We start from the raw sequence: 10,884 nt of genomic DNA on the forward strand, positions 1-10,884 counted from the left end.
CATATTCAATATTATGAATGGAAGCAGCTCCATCTAGTGGAAAAAGAAAATATTGCATAGTATAAGAGTTCCTAAATCTAGTTCTCACACTCCAGAATGTACAGCAAGCTTTTAATAACTTTTACCAAGTTTTGGGCAGTGTTTAACAGTTGTGAATGTTAAACATAGACCTAATTTTAGTGCTGACCAGCTTTCAACATTGTCATAGTGCTTAAGCTAACTGAAGCATAATAGCAGCTTGTTTAAAGAGGCACAATGAGCACTCCTATTAAGATATGTGTGCACTATTTCCAAACCTGAACAAATGCACGACCAGTTTATTGATTGGCAAACTGGCCGATTGCCTGGTCCCTTGACTGCGGACAGAACTGCAACAGTGCAGGGAGTTGGAGCAATTGGGATGCCCACTTACTATTTGCCCCATTATGTCTAAAACTAGCTCTTGCTAGGTGGTACTCGTATGCCTTGTCCACCACAGCTTTGCCTTGTATAAGTGCAGTGTGTTTAGGATACAGTGATGCCAGCAAACTTTTTTTAATGTTTTAAAGCTCTATTTATGTTGTCACATTTGCATTGCAGCATATATGGTAATGTATAATTCAAAAACCATCAACATTGTTGGGGCAGACTATAACCTTATTGGGATTAAATGATCTCTCACAGCTCTCGGGGGCTGGCACCATTCTTGGTCACTCGCAACACAGAGCTGGTTCTTAAAGCAGAATGACAGCGGGCAGAGGTAGGTGGTACTGAACCGCTCCTAATTATTCTCTATGAGGTTGCTGCAGGAAGCTATTCTAGAATCTCTAACACTTCTTTATTGCTGTTCAAAGCTTGCAGAATGCTTCCCAAATACATTGAAAAAGCTTCCCGAAAGTTCTGCATAAACTTGCTATTTTTACTGTTCTTACACAAGCTGAAGCCAGTGTGAAACCTTTTGGAAAGTTTTTAGCGAACTTTAATCAGCATTGTTTAAGCAACCTTCAGTTCCAGTTTGAGGATTGTAAACACACAAATACATAGGCGTGCTGTCACCTGTTAGCAGACTCCATGTGGTTCTGAAGCCTTCTCACCCCTGCTAGCAGCTTGCTGAGTCTGCATTTCCATAGTTTCCCATCTTAAAACTGGAGCTAAAGGTTGATTGGAAGACTAACTGCAGGCAGTTCCAAATGTTTAATTCAATTTACCCCAACATTTGGCAGAAGTTCCTGCTCATTGTTCGATTAAACGGTTCAGAATCATTAATGCTTACTTTAATCCACAGTAATATCCCACTGTCCTCTTCCGTCTCTTGCTAGTCTTGTCCCTGTACCTCAGAACAACACAGAACCAGAATACCAAAAAACTTTCAGTCCCATTGATGGAAAAGCCTGTGCCACTCAACATTTAACCTGAGAGTCAAACCCAAAAAGAGTTCAATGTCCAACATTCACAGCATTATTTTCCAGAATTCTCCATGCATAATATAACATACATGAAAAAAATAATCTAAAGGAAATGAACTCACACAGCCCAAACAGCCTAAGGTATGTGAATGTCACTTTTTTTTCAATTGTATTTTTATTTGCTATTTAACTTTTAAATGTCATTGGCCTCCACTGAAAATAACAAATACTTCCAGAAAATAAGGATACTTATCGTGGAGTGTAAGCTTTGTGAGTCTACAGTCTCATATGACTCCTAAATATCAAAGTTCCAAAGTGCTCAATAAAAATACATTTAATAGATTTGTATGTATAAATAAATAATGAATGTTTAAGTATATTGTGTGTCTGTGATGTATGAAATGAGTTGTTTTGAATAAAATGCAACTGATTGGAAAAAAGTGCTTGTGATAATATTATTATTATTATTATTATTAATAATAATAATAATAATAATAATAATAATAATACACAGTATTGGAAACATATGGGAGATAGGACAGTAGCTGGAAGGCAGGGAGGGGGTCTAGTAAGGGTTTCTTCATATCTCTCATGATATCTTGCTCTTCTTCTATTTCTCTTCCCAATGAGCCAATATGAGCAATTGGACCAGAACTCACCTAATGATTGGCCTCCCAGATTGCGTTGGTCATGCAGGCTTTGGCAATGGACAACCCTTCTCATTGGTCGATATAAATGAACCGCAGTTTAATGGTGTTCTCACTTGAACATTTCAAGCAGCAGAATCTCCTATAGAAAATAAAAAGTTTTATTAAAATGATAAAATATAAATAATGGTTCACACATTTGGCAGTGTGCAGACTGCAGTTCTATGAATTGCTTTATCATTTTTTCAGACACATTTCCAGGTAGTAGCCTTCATGTGTTATGGCATTATGATAGCCTTCTTCCCCCCACTGGGGGATATAGTGAAATATAGGGTCTGATTTATTAACGCTCTCCACGGCTGAATACACTTTCATCAGCGAAGCTAGGTGATCCAGCAAACCTGGAATAGATTTGGTCCAGAATTCAAAACATTTGCTAGCAAATGAGAAATCCATTCCAGGTTTGCTGGATCACCCAGCTGTGGTCAGGAGAAGGTTCTATCACCACCATGAATGCCAAAAGCTGCATTATTCTGAAGCCAGAGAATTGAGACATTTCATTTTCCCATCTCCCTGTACCTGGGTCTCAAACCAGATATTTCTACCATGGCTAAGTCTAATCCACTTATATTATCCTTTCCCCGATTCCTCCTTCCCACTTATGAACCTATTCATTACATTTTTATGTAAGTTCTTTTTCATTTTCACAACATACCTTATTTGAAGCTGCAATTAATGCAATCGCTGTTGGAGACAAGCCCTGTATGGGACATTTCCGACCCACAGTCAGCTGCAATATTCTGCTGCATGTTAAACGTGGGTCCCAACCTCTTCAATTTAGGTGAATAGGAGTGCTTGGGAACCATTTTTTTGATCACAGCATGGTTACAGAAAGCAACAAGTTGCTGTTGGCTGCCCAGTTGTTCTTGGAAAAACCTAGCCATGGTTGTGGCCCCTTCCAGGCACAAAGAGGCAGATTTGCCCAGGAGAGGCCAACCACCTGGTTTTCCACTGACAGGGGGCCAATGTGTTCCTTAAAGTGGATCTAAACTCAACATTTTTACTTTTCATAAAAAGGGTAGACAACCCCTATATGTAAAGTAAAAATTGTATGTATTTTTTTCTTTTAGGAAAAAAAAGGGTGCAGCAGCTCCTCTTTAAGTCTTGATTGCCACAGCGAATAGGAGCCCAGAGCCTCCTGAGATACCTACGTCACACATCCCAGGAGGCTCTAGCTGCTTTTTCTGTGCATGCTCGAGATCCAGCATGCACAGAAGGGATATTTTTTCCGCTAAGAGATGCCGATCTTACGCATGCACAGTGGGATTGGCTCTTTTTTGTAACCTTTGCAACAGGCTTTGCCACCAGATTTCGCACCTGCGCAGTGCCAGATTGGGTGACGTAGGAAAAAGACCGGAAGAGTAGACTGAACATGGTGGCGCCCGCTGCTTCCTCATTCTGGTTCCAAGTTGTCGTAGAATTCCTCCTTCCCCGTTTTTTTTTTTTATTTTCAGCTTAGTTCCGCTTTAACTAAAGCAGAGATATATCAGGCCCCATTCCCCAGCTGTGCTGTGTGACAGAGTTGTGTAAATCTCAGGACTACATGGACAGACATACAAACACTTTAGCCTTAGCTCTAAGCAAGATATCTGGCCACTTTCATTAGGAATGTCAAAAAATTGCAGCTGGTGAGCATTTGATATGGGAAACTGAATATAAAAAGGGGTAAAAGTGATTATTCAAAGCAAAAACTAAAGTTAAGTCTCATACTTTTGTTCCGGACACATTTAGTGCCAGTTCATAATTTCATGTTATAGTAATGCGCATGCAAACGCATCACATGCATTCTAAATAGCACCCAATTCAGCTTTTTCAATGCACAGTAAGGCAACCTCCTATGGTGCATTGTGATAAGCTATGAAAAAAAGTGCAGGAATGATTTAGAGACCACTGTGCTGTATGACGCAGCCAATCCCAGAGAGCAGGCGCATTCCCGCGGTTCATAGATGTAGCCTTAACCCCCATTCAGCTGTTTCATTTACCATCTGCAGAGAATCTTTTAATTATGACAGAAGCATTGTGATGAAATGCATTCTTTCCAGGATAAGAGAATGCCGCCGATGGTATCCAAGCAACACAGCTCCATTCCTCCATTTTTTCTCTCCCTGTCGGCAGTAGAGAGTCATGTGCGGATGACAGCGCCATACATCAGATGTCTTTCATGAGTTTCTATTTTCAGATACCTTTCTCCAGCAAAGGGAAGAGCATACCACAGTGTGTGTAAGTCACAGATTGTAACAATGAAAGGAGAATCTCAGATGTCCTGCATGATGGCCGGGTCTTCTGCATCCGATGAGTAATGGCGGATTATAAAGAGTACCTGTCACACACAAGGATGCAATTATTGCATATGAAATTGCAAAGAAAACAGAATCACCAATGTACACAAGGACACAAAATGCTACACAAACTATTCACATAAAAATGTGTACCCATGGGTCACTTATTCCTGAATGGATAACGACCACCAAGCCCGATCAAGGAATATTAATTTAGCAGCTGGTGTATTAACTGTCACCTCGTTCTCTTTAGATCTTGACCCAGCAGTCCTTAATGCAAAAAGCGGCACTGATAATATGAAGTCAGTGCTGCTCTCAGCATATTTTAACTGTGGGGAGGGAAAATGGTGAGACTCCTCAGGGGCGGGGTCATCCTGCAATAATAGGATGATCCAGGAAGACTGAGGACATCTAATGGAAAAATGGAATTACTAGACACACACACCCATGCACACGCGGAAGAAAATCAACAGAACTTTGCTGATTAGAGAGAGCTAGCACAGTCTCAACAGTGGGTATTTTCAGACCACATGGAGAGCAAGGGCCCCTCTCCACCGACTGCTTTTGCTTTAATGCACCAGAATCTCAATGTAGATTGTGCCCCAATAACTGCCCCCTCTAAAAAAAATGTTTCCTTATACTAAAAAGGCATTGTGTACTATAGATGGAATCTGTCCTAATGGAAATATTGGGACTGCCCTTGTTGAGGCAATTAGAGAATCAAAGGTCAACAAAAATCTGAGAGATATTGGCCCATCCACTGCCTGACCTTATATACTAAGGGACATTCATCAAGCAAATAAACAACACAATTAGGCAAATATATATTACAGATCAGGATGCCTCTCATTTAGCAGAGTCTGTCTTGTCCATAAAATCCTGGACAACTGGCTGATCATTAGGCAAAGATTTTAAAGGATCTACTATTGTAATGAAAGCAAATTTGTACTTATACACAGCTTTTGTTAAAATAATCCCTGGTGATCCTGTTATGAAGATCATTGTTAGGGCATTTCCCTTTACAGGGTGACAACACTTTGTCCCTGTCTTTCAATAATGCTCTTGTATTGTCACTTTGTTATGCAGGCATCTAATGGAGGCTAATATTCAGATATTGTCCCCTGTTGGCACCATCATGCAGCTATCCCTGGAATGCATGTAGACCATAGATTGCTGCAGAAGATCAAGAGATAAAAACAAAATAATAAAAATGTGAAAACAAGTATTGTATTTAAAAAAAAAATCACATTCATGCATTTTCCTAGTGCCACAAGTCAGGGGTACTGTTTACTAAGTCAATGTACCTCCTTACAGTACATAATTCAAGGAAATGCACTGGAAATTATCACACTGAATGAATGCAAGGAGAAAGACATAAGTGTGAAGCCAGTGCACCCTACAAGTATTATTGTGTAGCAATGACCCCACATACACTATTAATACCTAATTTTCTAATTGCAGGCAACTGATCACTAAAGTTCACATTGTACACCAGAATTTCTTAACCAGGGTTCATTGAGCAATGAGCAATTTGTGCATCTTACTCAGGTGAGTTTAAATGACACCAATGAACTTTTTGGCTATCTGTAAGGGTGACATTCTTCCCAATGGCCAGCAATGTAAGAGGAATTCTTCCCACTGACCACCATGGTAATGTACTGTGATCTGTGGATATAGGAATTATAGCTGGGGTTCCCTGAAGACCTGAAAGTTATTTCAAGGGTTCCCCCATGTTAAAAAAAGTGGAGAAACACTCTTGTAAACCACAGAGCAGCCGTTGCCAACCTTTTGGACCTCAAAGACCACTAAATTTATCATTTTAAATCCCGCAGAACATTACCATGAATTTTTTTAAAAAAGATAAATACATTTGTAAAATAATGATCTTCCTAATGGTGCAGCTCAGCTTACGGTTAAGTGAAGTATTACTATTGTTACTAATATTATTAGTTGCATTATCCTTGGGATTACTAAAGAAATGCAAAATATCTGTTTGCTTTTTCACATTCATTATGGGTTTATTTCATTTGAATCCAAGACCAAACAAGAAATGTTTGTTATCAAAGTTAAACTGTTTGATGCCATTAAAAATAACAGGTAAAGAAAATACACCGTTAAGGTCATACTTACCTAAAAGAGCATCTGAGGAATAAACAAATAAAAAAAAATATTGGGATGAGAATCGTTATTGGCGGAGCGGGGTGACTGTTGTAATGGTGGAAACAATACTGAAGCTCTCGGCTCAGCAACGGTTGCCTCATACAACTTAATACTACACTGACGTCACGCTGCGCCTCCCTTGTTTTTCTGTCACTAGTACAATTTGTGAGTTTAGTGCTATATATATAGCTATATGGCTGTATTTATATAAATATTATAAAGGTGAAAATTGTCATTCAGAATACAAGAATTTATTAGAATATTATTTTTGTTTTATTTTTAATAAAAGATAAAAATTGCAAATAATGTCCAAACTGGGGACCACTGCCATATTGTACCCCCATGTGTTCTATCTGCTTTAGCCTTATATTTTTGAAGTGCTAATATTGAGCAGCAGAGGGGGAAATGTATTAATTAATATGCAATTATAGTACATCCATCTCTGCTTCTGTGTGGTTTTAATTCCAAAACAGAAAAAAAACTTTAAAACATTTAAGCTTTAGTTAGAGTTGTTCTATCTTACTTATAGTCTATTAATAAAACTGGGAATCAGATATTGCCTCAAACACTCCCTCATAGGAATCTTCCAAGTCCATGTGTTTCAATTGCAGTAATTGATTCCCACTCCATTTAAGGAAATTTAAAATTCAATGTTTTAAAATAGAGCCCTATGTGTTCATCCAAGACTACCCTGTCCATAGGGTACCAATGCTGCCGAGTTTATTTCACTGGAAAATAATTATTATTCTGGCAGGATGGACAAATAATCAAACGTTTTACATAGAACAGAGACTGCTGTGTAAATGCTTGCAACTAGTGATGGCCAAATTTTTCTTAGAAATTTTGCTTTAATTTATTTCAACTTCGATGCCCATTTAAAGTTGAACTAAAAAAACCTTGTAATCTACCTTCTTCCCAGACCGGAGGAAAAGCCAGGCACAGCCATGTTAAAGAGGAACTAAACGCAAAACTGGAAAAAAAAATACACTTACATTCAATCCCACAAGGCAGTCTGATCGCCCTGGGGGTGCCCTGCATCGGGTCCCACGCTGCCATCTTCTCTTCTTCTTCCTGTTCTTCATCCTACGTCACCCGACAGCGGCCCGAGATCGGGTAATATAGGATGAAAAAAAAATGCGTGAGATCGGCAAACTTTTCTCCTTGTGCAGAAGGAGCACCCAATAGCCTCCCGGGATGCCTGACATAGGTATCCCAGGAGGCTTTGCGATCCCATTCTTTCTCGACCGTCTAGGTGATCGAGAATTAAGGGGCAGTGCTGCACCTTTTTTTTTTTTTTTTTAAAAAGGGTGCTGCACTTAAAATAAAAAAAACAAACAACATAGTTTTTAACTTACATAAAAGGGTTGTCTACCATTTTATGTAAAGTGAAACTTCTGAGTTTAGGTACTCTTTATTTAAAGGTCTAAAATTATAAGTTGCACTTCTTTGTTTAATTTTTTAGTTGTAAGAGATGAAAATATAAATTAGTTGTGCCATAAAACCCCTACTTTATTTCTTTCTTCTGTCATTTATCTGCACTACACTTAGACAAAGTCAATAAACTAGACAAACATGGTTTGCACAAATTATTATCCAGTATTTATATAGCGCTGACATATTACACAGCGCTGTACAAAGACCATAGTCATGTCACTAGCTATCCCTCAGAGGAGCTCACAATCTAATGTCCCCACCATACTCATATGTATTTATTACAGTCCAAGGTCAATTTTGGGGGGAAGCCAATTAACCTAACTGCATGTTTTTGGAATGAGGGAGGAAACTAACGCAAACATGGGGAGAACCTGCAAACTCCATGCAGATAGTGTCCTGGCTAACCACTGAGCCACCATGCTGCCCACAAATACTACAAGTATACTTGTAATACAAATACTACTTTTGTATATAAAAGAGATAAAGGCCTACAAAAAGTTAAAGTAATATAAACATAAAATACAAAAAGTATACTAATTAACAATATTAGAGAAAAGACAAAAAGCTAAATAATAATGAAAACATAAAAAACATACAGCTCACTAACAAAAAGAAATTAAACACACTGGGTCTGATTTATTAAAGCTCTCCAAGGCAGGAGAGTATACACTTTCATCAGTGAAGCTGCGTGATCTAGCTTTTTTTCAAAGTCATTTGCTATTTGCTAGCAAATGTTTTCAGTCCTGGACCAGATCAATTCCAGGTTTTCTGGATCGCCTGGGTTTACTTATGAAAGTGTAACCTCTCCAGCCTTGGAGAGCTTTAATAAATCGGGCTCACTAACTTTCCTATTTTATCTGTCTAGCCTGTCCCTTTCCTCTTCAAGATCCTTCTCTCTCTACAAACCAAAGCTTCGGCTACAGGTGCATTGATTTTTGTGGGATGGGGTGAGATATATCATGCCAGGGAAAAGCAGCTTTCTCACTGGTTCAGGCAGCAAAATGCTGCATTTTGCAACACTGCTGCGTAAACAAAAAGTCAAAATAGTCAAAACGTATTTTTTTTTCAATTAGAATTTATCTCTGGTTGAATTTTGCTACAAATTCCTACATGTGACAGACCGCTTCTTATATGCCATAGAGACAGTGTATATGCATCCTACATGGTTCCAATTCCCTGTAAGGATTTAAGTTGGGTGCAATTTATTTGCAGCTTGGACTCCCTTACTATACCATTTTTTTAGATGTTGCTTTTTAGTTTTTTTTAGGTCTTTTTTTCTGTTCCACTTGTGTGAAATAGCAAACCCATTCACTCAGTCCTTTGTTACCATCTTCTTTTGTAGCAGAAGCCCCTTCCTCAACCTCCCCCCTCTGACACACACCAAAGGCTGAATCTTCTAGCCCCCACAACTTTTGTTATGTTGGAGACAAAAGAAAATTGCTGTGGAAGCAATTACTGGGCCATTTTTGCCCCAAAGTTGGGTCCATTAAAGGAATGATGCCTACAACAGGCACAGAATCCAGACAGTACAGGGGACCTAGACTAGTAAGTAAGTTACAAGACTAGTTAGTAAGATACAAGAGTTCCAGGGGGCATCGCGCTTCTCTACTTTTGGAATTTAAAGTAACTCCACATTAATATTATAATTAACAAACGGTATTTATATAGCATTAAATAGGGGGGGACAAACAGGTACAGTAACACAGAAGGAGGAGAGGACCCTGCCCATAAGAGATTAAAGGGGAAGTATCACACAATAGGAGGGGTGATATGGAATGGTGGGAAGTAGTGAGGGTTTAAGAGACAGAAGAAGACGGGTGGGTGAGGTTGAAGCGTTGGGTTTTGAGAGCTCTTTTAAATGAGCAGAAAAGAGCAGCAAGCCGAATAGGACGAGGAAGACCATTCCAGAGTTGGGACAGCTCTAGAAGTCATGCAGTCGTGCATGTGATGAGGTTATGAGTGAGGAAGTCATTAGTAGATCATTGGAGAAGAGAGTGGCTGGGGGGGGGGGGTATTTTTCTATCAGGTCAGAAACGTAAGTGGGACAAGAACTATGAAGACCCATATTCTTAAACCACATTGGGTCCCCTGTACTGTCCTGACAGTCATATCCTTGCTTTGTCTGTTTCTTGCATCTTCTTGACATGCACACCTTTGCACCCACTGAGTGTCCATACTGTCCTGACACTCACACCGTTTCACCTATTGGGTTCTCTGTACGGTTTACCATATCTTTGCACCCATTAGGTCCCCTGTACTGTCCTTATTCCCACATCCTGTTACCCATTAATAGCCCTGAAGTGCACCAACACTCACATTTCTGCACCCATTGTCCTGACACCCACATCTTTGCACCAATTGTTTCCTCTGCCTTCTTTTGCTACCTGCATACTTTCACACATCAGTTCCCTGTCCTGCACTGACACCCATAATCCTGCACCCATTGGGGTCCCTGTCCTGCACTGACACCCATAACTCTGCACTCATTGGGGCCCCTGTACTGCACTGGCACCCATAACCCTATACCCATTAGGGTCCCTGTCCTGCACTGACACCCATAACCCTGCACCCATTAGGGTCCCTGTCCTGCATTGACACCCATAACCTTGACCCATTGGGGTCCTTGTACTGCACTGACACCCATAACCCTGCACCCATTGGGGTCCCTGTCGGGCACTGACAGCCATAACCCCGTACCCATTGGGATCTCTGTACTGAACTGACACCCATAACCCCGCACCTATTGGGGTCCCTGTCCTGCACTGACACCCATAACTCTGCACTCATTGGGGCCCCTGTACTGCACTGGCACCAATAACCATGTACCCATTAGGGTCCCTGTCCTGCACTGAAACCCATAACCCTGCACCCATTAGGGTCCCTGTCCTGCACTGACACCCATAACCCTGCACCCATTAG

This window comes from Pyxicephalus adspersus, chromosome 8 (genome assembly GCF_032062135.1).
Source record: "Pyxicephalus adspersus chromosome 8, UCB_Pads_2.0, whole genome shotgun sequence".
Classification (NCBI taxonomy): domain Eukaryota; kingdom Metazoa; phylum Chordata; class Amphibia; order Anura; family Pyxicephalidae; genus Pyxicephalus; species Pyxicephalus adspersus.